A 14,216-nucleotide genomic window follows, 5' to 3' on the forward strand; every position below is an offset into this window, starting at 1 on the left:
ACTCTTTGCATGAGGTGGCCAAAGTACTGGAGTTTCAGCTTCAGCATCATTCCTTCCAAAGAAATCCCAGGGTTGATCTCCTTCAGAATGGACTGGTTGGATCTCCTTGCAGTCCAAGGGACTCTCAAGAGTCTTCTCCAACACCACAGTTCAAAAGCATCAATTCTTCGGCGCTCAGCCTTCTTCACAGTCCAACTCTCACATCCATACATGACCACTGGAAAAACCATAGCCTTGACTAGATGGACCTTAGTGGGCAAAGTAATGTCTCTGAATGTAATTACATTCAAAGTAATGTTTTTGAATATGCTATCTAGGTTGGTCATAACTTTTCTTCCAAGGAGTAAGCGTCTTTTAATTTCATGGCTGCAGTCACCATCTGCAGTGATTTTGGAGCCCCCCCCAAAAAAAATCTGACACTATTTCCACTGTTTCCCCACCTATTTCCCATGAAGTGATGGGACCAGATGCCATGATCTTCGTTTTCTGAATGTTGAGCTTTAAGCCAACTTTTTCACTCTCCTCTTTCACTTTCATCAGGAGGCTTTTTAGCTTCTCTTCACTTTCTGCCATAAGGGTGGTGTCATCTGCATATCTGAGGTTATTGATATTTCTCCCAGCAATCTTGATTCCAGCTTGTGTTTCTTCCAGTCCAGTGTTTCTCATGATGTACTCTGCATAGAAGTTAAATAAGCAGTGTGACAATATACAGCCTTGACGTACTCCTTTTCCTATTTGGAACCGGTCTGTTGTTCCATGTCCAGTTCTAACTGTTGCTTCCTGACCTGCATACAGATTTCTCAAGAGGCAGGTCAGGTGGTCTGGTATTCCCATCTCTTTCAGAATTTTCCACAGTTTACTGTGATCCACACAGTCAAAGGCTTTGGCATAGTCAATAAAGCAGAAATAGATGTTTTTCTGGAACTCTCTTGCCTTTTCCATGATCCAGCAGATGTTGGCAATTTGATCTCTGGTTCCTCTGCCTTTTCTAAAACCAGCTTGAACATCAGGGAGTTCATGGTTCACGTATTGCTGAAGCCTGATGTATTTCCTGATGGCAACTGACCAAAATCTGTCCTTATCACTTGAACTAGCATCAGGTTTTGTCTACCTTTCACATCATATTCAGTTATTCAGTCATGAATGACTCTTTAAAATGCTCTGGACTGTAGCTGGTCAGGCTCCTCTGTCCATGGGATTCTCCAGGCAAGAATACTGGAGTGGGTTGCCATGCCCTTCTCCACAGGATCTTCTCGACTCAGCGACTGAACCCTAGTCTCCTGCGTAGAAGGAGGATTCTTTACCACTGAGCCAATGCAGAAGGCCATCTTTCCCATCACTGATCTTACCACCTCCACGGTTTGGCCTTTTCCACAATGTCCTAGTTAGAATTGCAGCCCTAGAAAAAGACACGGCTTATTACATACAACCAAGAACTCTGACTACCACAGGCGCCCTCTCCTGGACAGTGGCCGCTACATCAATCCAGTCTTCTCGGAGTTAGAAGGTTGTCCTCAAGGAGTTGACTGGGGCTTCCCCTATGGCTGAGGGGAAAAGAAGCCACCAGCAATGCAGGAGATGCAAGTTTTATCCCTGGGTCAGGAAGATCCCCTGGAGGAGGGCAAGGCAACCCACTCCAATATTCTTCTTGGAGAATCCCATGGAGAGAGGAGCCTGGTGGGCTGCAGTCCATGGGGTCACAAAGAGTCAGACACGACTGTGGCGACTGAGCAGGCACTCAAGGGGCTGACTGATCAACAGTGACAGAAACACTGGGTGAGGAGGACACGCTGATGGTTGAGTATCCACAGGGTCAGTGCCCTAACCTCGGGAACAGCAGACTCTCAACTTCCGAGTCTTCTGAGTTCCCATCAGATGATTTTCAAACTGTTTTAGTTTCTTTTGAAGCCTATTGGCCTCGATATTGAGACATTTTCCTCATCCTAATTGTGCATTCCCTGGTATCTGAGCCGGAAAAGGCAATGGCAACCCACTCCAGTACTCTTGCCTGGGAAATCCCATGGATGGAGGAGCCTGGTAGGCTGCAGTCCATGGGGTTGCAAAGAGTCAGACAGGACTGAGCGACTTCACTTTCACTTTTCACTTTCATGCACTGGAGAAGGAAATGGAAACCCACTCCAGTGTTCTTGCCTGGAGAATCCCAGGGACAGAGGAGACTGGTGGGCTGCCGTCTACGGGGTCGCACAGAGTCAGACACGACTGAAGCGACTTAACAGCAGCAGCAGTATCGGAGCCACTCAGAATGTGCCCCTGTTCCTTGTAGCCTGAAAAACCTTGAATCTGCAAAATGAACCACGTTTATACAGTGCAACTAGCAAGAAAATATTCATCGTTGGGTAAATTTCCTTACCTTATACTAAAGAGAACCATGCAAAGAACTTGAAAAAACAAATGAGCTAAATGAATTAATGCATTAGAGAAGAAAGTTTGCTCTAAAAACAGGTCTTTTTCTTCAACTATAGAGTGACCCACCACTATTCTTGGAATCCTATTTTCTGAAAGACACCAAGTATATATATGTAATTTTAGTAATGTCTTTAACAGTAGCATCTTAAAATGTGATAAATGGAAAAATACAATGTGTATAAAAATAGGATCACATTAACCATTCTATTACTTTTTTTCTCGTTAAACATGTCAGATTGTACTCAGAATAAAAATAATAGAATTGAAGGTAGTCATCAAGGAGTCAATTTTCTTACTTGGAAATTCTGACTATAAGTGGGATGTATCTAATAGCTATGGTATCTTATTTTAGTGACTTGTTCTCTCTTTGGTAGAACCTCTGCTCCTGTTACGTTGCAGACTTCTGTTGCTATTAGCTTAAGATAGTACCTCATTCTCCTGCACAGAACCACTGACTGTAATTTCCTAATAAAAGTTCATTGTGTTATCTGTCATGGTCCCTTTGAAATAATCTCCTTCTTGATTCTCTTGAAAAAGAATTCCTTAATGATGGAAGGAAGGAGGGAAAGAAAAGGGGAAGGAGGGACTTCCCCGATGGTCTAGTGGTTAAGACTCCATGCTTCCGAGGCAGGGGGCTCAGGTTTGACCCCTGGGAACTAAGATCCCACACGCCATGCAGGCCAAAAAAAAAAAAGAGAGAGAGAGAAAAAGGAAAGAAGAGAGAGGTAGAGGAAGGGAGAGAAGGAAGGAGAAAAGAAAGAAGCCTCTTTCTGCTTTTCTTCTGTTGGCATTTTTGAACGAGTTTAAAAGAGAATTTCTCAAAATGCTAAACAGTGACTCAACTCTTCAGCTTTTTCAGGAGATTGAGTCTCTAATTCAATCTCTTCTTTTCCGTGGGAGGAATTAACGTCACACACAATACCTCTTACTGTGTTCCTCTAAGCAGACCTCAGTCTATTCTTTGTTATGCAGAACCTCTAACGCCCTCTCTGTTACCAGGTCTGAATCTCTGATCCTGGTGGTTCTGATTCTCGTCCTACTCGGGCTGAACCCTTGGTGGCCCACAGTCACACTTACTCCATACACATCAACCCAGCTAGCAAGTCCTCTAAAAAACTTGCCAGGATAATTTGGTCGCAACCTCCCCCCTGTTCCTACCTCACTTTGCACTTCTTTCTGGAATCTGTCACACTGAATTACCATCACTGACTTCCGACAGGAATCTTTGAAATCTCCCCTCGATGGGGAGTCAGGGAAAGCCCAACGGTGCCGTTCTTCTCCTTTTCTACCTGTAAAATGTTGCCGCCTTCCTCTCAGGCTAACACACAAATTGTGAGGCTCTTTCTCAGAGGTCTCACCTTGCTCTTGTGTTTTTGCAGGAATCTAGATGGTGCATTCCCTATGACCGGAACTACTGTGAACATGCCCCCATTCCTTTCATCCTGCAAGATCTTGAATCTGCAAAATGAACAACACTGATGCCAGTACAAGATGCAAGACTATATGGTCAAGCACGGTTCTGAACCTGTCTCCTACCCCTTGTCCTCAGCTGCTCTTCCTGCCTCCACAAACTGTCCACTGTGTGTCCAGCCTTACAGATCTCATCGCTTTCCTTTGGTCACGTGGTTACTCTTTGTCCTGGATCTTCTTCTAACTACTTCACATTCTCTCAGTGGTTCGAACAGAAACGATCCAGCTGAGAACTGCTGGATCACTAGACCATCAGACAACGTGGTATCATTTCTCCCCGGTTCTTCCTCCAGCTATGAAACAACCTTCCCCGTTCAGAGCTGCCCCAGTCCTAACGCCTTCTTCAGGTGTCTTGTCTGCCTCCAGACTTCCATAGTTAAGGAGAAAATGAAAGACTCTCACTTCTCTCAAATTCTCCTGTCCTTAACTCCTTCAGAGTAACTGCTCTTATAAAATGAGAAAACGGTGGAATTTATCCATCTTTCTCCATCCCACTCTCCCCAAAAGGATTCTAGGACTTAAGTTACTTAAAACTACATAGATTATATGAGCTGTAAAAACTTTGATAGTTATAGACAAATTTAAAGTCCTCCCCCCGCCCCCCAGTCTTTACTACTGGCACTGCCAGGCTCCTCTGTCCATGGAATTCTCTAGGCAAGAATACTGGGATGGGTTATTATTCCCTTCTGCAGGGGATCTTCCCAACTTAGGGATCAAACCCAGGTCTTCGGTGTTTCGGGCAGATTCTTTCCCATCTGAGCCACCAGGGAAGCCCTTGTCTGTCTTGTAGCTATAAAAATTGGTTGCTAGCCCGAGAGAGGAGTTGACTCTCCCATGAGTAGGCCTGCTGTTCTAACAGCATCTCTCACTCTAATAAACTCTATTCTCTTCTCATTCTGCCTGTCTGGAAATTCTTTTCCAACTCGCACACAGACCATGATGATAGCCTGCCTGTCTTAGGCTTTTGTGATACCCTCGCCTTGTGTGGTAGAGCTCTCAAGGCAGCTCACAGGCAAACTGTCAAACAGAGGCCTAATACCTGACAACAGCTGTGGATTTTTGAGAAACAGCTTGGCCTGTGTGGTGCCTGGGGCCTCACTTCCTGCTGGTGTCTGGGCAGGAATAGCTGAGGGAGACTGAGATCCCTCAAGGGGTGGTTAGAGGGTTGATTGTCACAGCCCAGTAGGGATCTGCTTCTCAGTCTGCCGTCAGAATCTCCCTTCTGTCCTGGATGCAGCAAATAACGATCTAGGAGGCCTCGTGCACTTGGATTGTCACCAAGTCCAAGGTCATCTGCTCGTGGAGTATGGGGTCTGGATGTTAGTTTCTTTTATAGAACAGAGAGGGAGAGGAGGTGAGGAAGTAAAGTTAAAAGGTCGTAAGTCTTGCAAAATATCCCCTGGTTTGGCCAACTTCTGGCAGGGGATGAGTTAATTTCTCCTTTCCTGCAGCCATTCACAGAGGGGCAGGGTCATGATGTCTCCCTGAGCAAAGACACTTTAGTTTAACATTCAGGCAGAGGGACAGGCTTCCCAAGGCAGGCCATTATTATGAATGCTTACAGCTATAGGTATAGCCTGGTGTGCTGCAGCTCATCACATCGCAGAGTCAGACACTACTTAGTGACCGAACAACAATAGCTATGCATGCGTGCTAAGTCGCTTCAGTTTGCAAACCTATGGACTGTAGCCACCAGGCTCCTCTGTCCGTGGGATTCTCCAGGCAAGAATACTGGAGTGGGTTGCCATTTCCTTCTCCAGGGGGATCTTCCCAACTCAGCGATTGAACCCAGGTCTCTTGCATCTCGTGCGTTGGCAAGTGAGTTCTTTACCACTAGTGTCTCTTGGGAAGCCCTAACAAAAGCTACAGACAGCATCTTTTTAGTGATTACAGTAATGAAAGCAATGGGAGGCAAAGGTTAAAGTAAAAGAAACAGATCCAACGTGGAGTCAGATTTTGTTCTTCCCTGTTAGTTTTGTTAGTGGAAGCACACTGACTGAAGCTGCCCACCCTGGCCAGACACCATAGGAACTATTTGCATGAGTTGTTTTATGACAGGAAGTCCTGATAAGGAACATGGAAGTAATCAACCACCACCAACCAGCAGAGTTCGGGAAAGGTCAAAAGGAGATACCACATGTCTGACCACCTCCCAGAATCCTCACTGGCATCCATCTTGGCTAAACAAGGTGTGCACCACCAGGAAGGACTCTGAGTCAGAATGATTGGCTGAAGCTGATCCCATCACCATAAAACCCGACACTGCAAGCCATGTGGCAGAGCAGCCCTCCTGGGTTCCCTTACCCTCCGGCTCTCCGCCCGAGTATCCTTTCCCAATAAAATCTGTTGCTTTGTCAGAACATGCGTCTCCTCAGACAATTCATTTCCAAGTGTTAGACAAGAGCCCAGGTTTGGGCCCTGTAAAAGGGTCCCCCGTCCTGCAACAATTTCAGTTCTTCTCTCTAGATTTTTGGATAAAACCGTTTGAAAACTCCACCTAGTATAACTTTGGTTACTTTTGTAGAGCAAAAGCAAATAAGCCAAGTGCTACTGAAATGCCTGGCAGCTTCCTGATGCTTAATTCTTGATGGGAGTTCTGGTCCACTTGAAAGACTCACTAGGATGACGAGAAAGGGAAACAAATACAGTACTTGGTTTCTCATCGCATCTTCGTGCCAACACTCTCCCCTTTCAGAAGGAATTCTGGCTGCATTCCACAAAGTGGAAATTGTGGGCTAATGGATGCTAATGGTGCAGGGGAGGCCAGGACACTGCACCGCCCAGGGCAAAGCGCGAGATTTATGGGACGATGATAGCACTGCCAGTTCTTTCATGACTAAAAGAAACATTTTTTCTAAAAGCTATTTCTCCAATAGCATGGTGAAGCTTCTTTGCCCCTAAAAGGCTGAACCAATATGAAATCATGGAAGATATTGTTGCAGGGAGGAGGCCAAATCTGACGCCATGTTGGAAACTGTTTTCTTGACTTGCTTTCCGTCGCTCTTGTTATCATATTTAATGGGTTGCCTGGAGGACCCTGACCCTCTCTCTGCTAGACTGTAAACTAAAGTGCTTTCGTTCAGCTCCTGGAGAGATAGTTTGTCCCTGCCCACCTGTGAATAGAAGAGATTAACACACCCCTTCTTCCAGAGGCTGGCCATTCCCTGGAGATGTTTTGCAAGACTGAAGACCCTTTCGCTTTACTTTCCCACTGCCTCTCCCTCCCTATTCTGCCTTTTGACTTTGGTTCCTCATTGCTTCTTTCTCTCTGATCTATAAAAGAATCTGGCAGCCAGACCCCAGTAAGATGTTTATTTTGAGGCGCTAGACTGCCATCCCCTCGGTCTGCCGGCTCCTGGATTAAAGTCTCTTCCTTGCCTCAACACCTTGTCTCTCAGATTCATTGGCTTATCCTGTGGCAAGCAAAGTGAGCTTGGACTTGGTAACGGTATCATTCAAGTTTTCCTATTAAAAAAATCTGTCTACATATGTATGTAAATATATATTTATATGTTTAAATATAGATAAGCTATCTATACAAAAATCTCTTTAAAAATGAAAATTATGTTCATTAAAGAAGCGTAAAAACTACAGAATCAAGAGGGAGGAAATCGCCTGCATTTGACTGCATAGAAATAAACCAGTATAAGCATTTTCATGTGTGTCCTTCCATTCCTCTTTTGTGTTTTAAGCCATTCTAATAGGTGTGTAGTGGTACTCATCATGGTTTTAATTTTCATCTGCCTATTGGCTAATAGATGCTGAACGCATGTGCTGATTTGCAAGCCACACGTCCTCTTTGACAAAACGTCTACTCAAGTCTTTCATCATGTTTTAATGCATTTGTTTTCTTCCTGTTGAGTTTGGAGAGTTCTTTATATACTGAAATCAAGTCCCAGTCCAGGGATTGAACCCCCGTCTCCTGCACTGCAGGTGAATTCTTTACTGTGGAGCCACCAGGAAACCTTACAATAGCTATGCTGTGTTACGCTGTGTTAAGTCTCTTCAGTAGTGTCTTGACTCTTTGGGACCCTGTAGACTGTAGCCCGCCAGGCTCCTCTTCCATGGGATTTCCCAGGCAAGAATACTGGAGCGGGTTGCAATGCCTCCCGTCAGGGGATCTTCTCAACCCGGGGATTGAACTCGTGTCTCTTATTGTCTCCTGCATTGGTACACGGGGTCTTTACCACTAGCGCCACCTGGGAAGTCCTATAATAACTATGCTGCTAAGTCACTTCAGTTGTGTCTGACTCTGTGCGACCCCATGGACTGCAGACACCTAGGTTCCTCCATCCATGGAATTTGCCAGGCAAGAGTACTGGAGTGGGTTGCTATTGCCTTCTCCGTAACTATATTTTATTGCAAATGTTTTCCCCCAGGTTTATTTTGGCGTACCTTAATTGTGCAGGCCCTTTTTGAGTCCTTATTCAAATCTTTGCAAATCAAAGATCCATCAGTGTTAGGGTCACAGGATTTAGCAAATAAAAACAAACAACAAATAATTTTTCAATAAGTATGCTCCAGGTAGGCATGGGACTTATATGCTTATACTAAAAAGTATCTGCAGCGTAAAGGTAACTGGCCACCCTATATCTGATCTTCACCCCTAACTAGGAGTCAGATCACGGCTGAATTGGGTGTTGGGTTCTAAAGTCAGCACAATGGGCAAAAATTGTATAAGGCTGAAAGTATCTTTAAAAGTCCTTTTAAGTAGCTTTCAAAGTTAGTATGCATGAGTACTGCCTTCTACCTTATATGATAATTCTTAAGCACCATGACATTGAGAACTTCTCAGGAATAGGAGAAAAGTCCCTAGGCAGATGGCTGGTCATTCAAAACATTTTCCTCCTGTGTCAGTAGGTACAGGGAGGAAAAAGAGAAGGATTTTCAAGGATTCCTGTCTGTCTACAGGCTTTTCTGTTTTGTATCAGGCTTTAAAATGTTTAAACAAGTGGTTATTGGTAGTTGTGGTGGTTTAACAAGATTTAATGGTGAAGTTCATCCCACATGGTTATTAAGCTCTAAAGTTAGTGCTCAAGAAAAACATGACCACCCTGTGACTCCGTCGAATTGTTTTTACACAGTTACCCTTCAATTCACGCTCTCCAACTCCCTTGGTCCACATTTTATTTTCAATAAACATTCTAACCCCAAGTTACTCAAATATTTTTCTTCTGGGGGAACTTGTATATTTTGGATCATTCGGCAGCTACTTAAGAGTAATCATGGTGACAGGCTTCCTATGGCTTGTTGGGCAATCACATCCTGTTTCATGCACCTTTTCTCTTTATTTCTCTTTCTAACAACTGTGCCCAACATTTTATTGGAAAAAATATACCTAGTGATACTCAGAAGTTTCAACTCAATCATTAGTCAGGAGTCCAAAGCAAAATGAACAGAAAGAATGATGTTCGTAACAGCAAATGTAATTCATGAATGACATTCCAATCTCATTTATTTCTAGCATATTTAAAACATTTCAATCAAATAAAAGATTTGTAATCCATGCCAAAGTTCATTGTCACAGAATTTGATCTGTAGTGAATGACACTATCATACTGTCAATCTTCTCTTCAATACGTGTATATCTATAATATAAATATAATATATATTCAACATGATTGCATTAGTACATGTATAAAAATGTTCATTCACATTGTTTCACATATTAGATGTATTACTTTCATTGGTTAATACTGTCTAGATATGCTGACCTTCTTTAATGCCAATTTCTAAATCCAATATGGTATAAAAGAATTACTGGCTCTTTTCATATTGCTATGGTTTCTGGAAAATCTTGTTCACTTTTGAATAGATTGGCAATCAAGGAGTGACTCAAATACTTACAAATAAATATACATACATATATACAGATACATAAACACGTGTGTACACACATATACACAAACATTTGTATACATATATATTTTCTGTAATCTTACAAAAAAACCCAAACAAACTTTTTGGCCAACCCAATAACTTTATTATGGAAAATGCATAAAAGTCAAGAGAAAGGTACCCTCGGGTATCTCTGGTGTCTGACACCCAACTTCAATGATTACCAACTTTTCACAATAATATTATTCACAGCAGTGACATTAGTCCCAAGAATACAAGTACTGTATAACATATATACATTTAGGAAAGTGCACAGATCATAAGGTTACAGCTTGATGAACTGTTAGAAAATGACTGCACCCAGGTAGCCAACACTCAGATTAGGTTATAGAATGGTACCAGCACTGCAGCAGCCTCACCACTTGCCCTGCATATGGCATGCTGGATCTTAGTTCCCCCACCAGGGATTGAACCTTCATCCTCTGCAGTGGAAGCTGCGCCAAGTCTTAACCACTGGACCGCCAGGGAAGCCCCAATCACTACCTTTTTATAGCTCCCTAAAGGTACTCACTACCCTGATTTTGAACATCATAGATTAGTTTTGTCTGTTTTTAAACTTTAGATAAATGGAATCATACAAGTGTTTTCATTGTGTTTCTTTCACTTAATATGTTTGTGGGATGAATACACATTGTTGTCTTTGACAGTGATTTGTCTTTGTTGCTGTATAGTATTCAATAGTAGAACAATATACTACAAGGTGTTATTCCATTCTGCTGTAGATGGACATTAGAATTCTATCTTGGTGAACGTATCTTTTGGTGAATGTAAATAGGCATTTAGATCTAGGGGTGAAATTTCTGGGTTATAAAAATACGTGTGCAAAATAATTTTCCACCAATTTACATACCCACTGGCAATGGATGGGCCTCTCAGTTGTTCCACGGCCCTGTCAATACTTGGTATTGTCAGTTTTTAAATTTTAGCTCTTCTGCTGTGTAACTGTGTCTCATTGAGGTTTTAATATGCAATTTCCTGATGATGAATGAAGTTGAACATGTTTTCATTTTTGTTAACCATTGGCTATTCTTCTGATGTATCTGTTCTATCTCTTGCCCTTTTTTCTACTTAGTTATTTTTTGTAACAGTTAATAAAAGTCCTTGCATCCTGGATATGAACATTCTGTTGGTTATATGCACAGCAAATATTGCTAAACTGCATTTAAAAGTCCAGATGGGACTTCCCTGGTGGTCTGGTGGCTAAGGCTCTGCTCTCCCACTGCAGGGGGCTTGGGTTCGATCCCTGGTTAGGGAACAAGATCCCGCATGCTGCAACTAAGACTTGGCAAAGCCAAATAAATAAATAAAAGATATAGGGTCACGAAATAAAACAAACAAATAGAATACTAACACTGTTCATTACCTCACTTACGAGACAAGGGTGAACTATTTAAAAATCCATAAAAATTACCACAATCTGAATTTGGGGGTTGAAGTATACTTGAGCGACCCAATATTTTTTTGCAGAAGTTTCAGGAAAAAGGCAAATATATTTAGTGACACAAAGGAGTGAATGAGCAGTAGTTTATCCAGACAAGATGGCATTATCTTGGTGAAAAAGTGAAAAACAGCCCCTGACAGATTGGGCTGGTAATCACAGCTAGGCTCTGTTGAGTATAAATGATTTCAGAGAACATGGATCTCAGCTAGGCCACTCTGACCATGATGAAGACAAAACAGGGGACTGTTGTAATTATGTGTAAACAACAGTAAAACCCTGAACATTTTCCAAACCACAAAATGACCAGACATCCCCATGCTCAGTCTGAGAATAGTGCTTGCTGTTTCTTTACCAACTATATAGCTTTAGCCTCAGTCTAGTCTGCCCTTCTTCTAGATAAGACTTAAGATAATCAGTCTTAAGAATTTCTTCTGCTTCCTGGCAGCATCCAACCCAGAGCAAAGCTCCACTTCTTTAAACACTCCTCCAAACCATCCAGCGCACGCCCTGAATCCTAAAATTAGTCCCTTTCTAACACCCTAAGCCCCATTTGTATATCCTTCATTTTATCAAGCAGTAAACTCAACAGCCTTTGACTGTGTGGATCACAATAAACTGCGGAAAATTCTGAAAGAGATGGGAATACCAGACCACCTGACCTGCCTCTTGAGAAATCTGTATGCAGGTCAGGAAGCAACAGTTAGAACTGGACATGGAACAACAGACTGGTTCCAAATAGGAAAAGGAGTACGTCAAGGCTGTATATTGTCACCCTGCTTATTTAACTTCTATGCAGAGTACATCATGAGAAACGCTGGACTTGAAGAAACACAAGCTGGAATCAAGATTGCCGGCAGAAATATCAATAACCTCAGATATGCAGATGACACCACCCTTATGGCAGAAAGTGAAGAGGAAGTAAAAAGCCTCTTGATGAAAGTGAAAGAGAAGAGTGAAAAAGTTGGCTTAAAAGTCAACATTCAGAAAACGAAGATCATGGCATCTGGTCCCATCACTCCATGGGAAATAGATGGGGAAACAGTGGAAATAGTGTCAGATTTTATTTTTGGGGGCTCCAAAATCACTGCAGATGGTGACTGCAGCCATGAAATTAAAAGACGCTTACTCCTTGGAAGAAAAGTTATGACCAACCTAGATAGTATATTCAAAAGCAGAGACATTACTTTGCTGACTAAGGTCTGTCTGTCTAGTCAAGGCTGTGGTTTTTCCAGTGGTCATGTATGGATGTGAGAGTTGGACTGTGAAGAAGGCTGAGCACTGAAGAATTGATGCTTTTGAACTGTGATGCTGGAGAAGACTCTTGTGAGTCCCTTGGACTGCAAGGAGATCCAACCAATCCATTCTGAAGGAGATCAACCCTGGGATTTCTTTGGAAGGAATGATGCTAAAGCAGAAACTCCAGTACTTTGGCCACCTCATGCGAAAATTTGACTCATTGGAAAAGACTCTGATGCTGGGAGGGATTGGGGGCAGGAGGAGAAGGGGACGACAGAGGATGAGATGGCTGGATGGCATCACGGACTCAATGGACGTGAGTCTGAGTGAACTCCAGGAGATGGTGATGGACAGGGAGGCCTGGCGTGCTGCGATTCATGGGGTCGCAAAGAGTCGGACACAACTAAGTGACTGAACTGAACTGAACTGGACTAAACTAAATAGTGACAGACATAGGCCCTGGTGTGTTCCTCCTGGTGGTCTTTGGTTGGAGGGCATTGACACTGGATTCTCCAAGTGGAATAATCCAACAGCCTGAGACTATTTACTTGTCAGGACACTAAAAACAGACTTATCTCTAGGGTGAAATTACATTAGCCACAGACACTGAAATGAAATGATTAATTAATAATTAAAAAAAAAGACAGCCTTCTGAATGGGAGAAAATAATAGCAAATGAAGCAACTGACAAACAACTAATCTCAAAAATATACAAGCAACTTATGCAGCTCAATTCCAGAAAAATAAACGACCCAATCAAAAAATGGGCCAAAGAACTAAATAGACATTTCTCCAAAGAAGACATACGGATGGCTAACAAACACATGAAAAGATGCTCAACATCACTCATTATTAGAGAAATGCAAATCAAAACCACAATGAGGTACCACTTCACACCAGTCAGAATGGCTGCGATCCAAAAATCTGCAAGCAATAAATGCTGGAGAGGGTGTGGAGAAAAGGGAACCCTCCTACACTGTTGGTGGGAATGCAAACTAGTACAGCCACTATGGAGAACAGTGTGGAGATTCCTTAAAAAATTGCAAATAGAACTACCTTATGACCCAGCAATCCCACTACTGGGCATACACACCGAGGAAACCAGAATTGAAAGAGACACATGTACCCCAATGTTCATCGCAGCACTGTTTATAATAGCCAGGACATGGAAACAACCTAGATGTCCATCAGCAGATGAATGGATAAGAAAGCTGTGGTACATATACACAATGGAGTATTACTCAGCCGTTAAAAAGAATTCATTTGAATCAGTTCTGATGAGATGGATGAAACTGGAGCCGATTATACAGAGTGAAGTAAGCCAGAAAGAAAAACACCAATACAGTATACTAACACATATATATGGAATTTAGAAAGATGGCAATGACGACCCTGTATGCAAGACAGCAAAAAAGACACAGATGTGTATAACGGACTTTTGGACTCAGAGGGAGAGGGTGGGATGATTTGGGAGAATGGCATTCTAACATGTATACTATCATGTAAGAATCGAATCGCCAGTCTATGTCTGACGCAGGATACAGCATGCTTGGGGCTGGTGCATGCGGATGACCCAGAGAGATGTTATGGGGAGGGAGGTGGGAGGGGGATTCATGTTTGGGAACGCATGTAAGAATTAAAGATTTTAAAATTAAAAAAAATAGAATTAAAAAAAAAAAACCCAGAGGAGTCAGAAAAGGTTCAATTATAGACTAAAAGTAGATTAGTGGTCCCTGAAGCTATA

Source organism: Ovis canadensis, chromosome 10 (genome assembly GCF_042477335.2).
Source record: "Ovis canadensis isolate MfBH-ARS-UI-01 breed Bighorn chromosome 10, ARS-UI_OviCan_v2, whole genome shotgun sequence".
Taxonomy (NCBI): domain Eukaryota; kingdom Metazoa; phylum Chordata; class Mammalia; order Artiodactyla; family Bovidae; genus Ovis; species Ovis canadensis.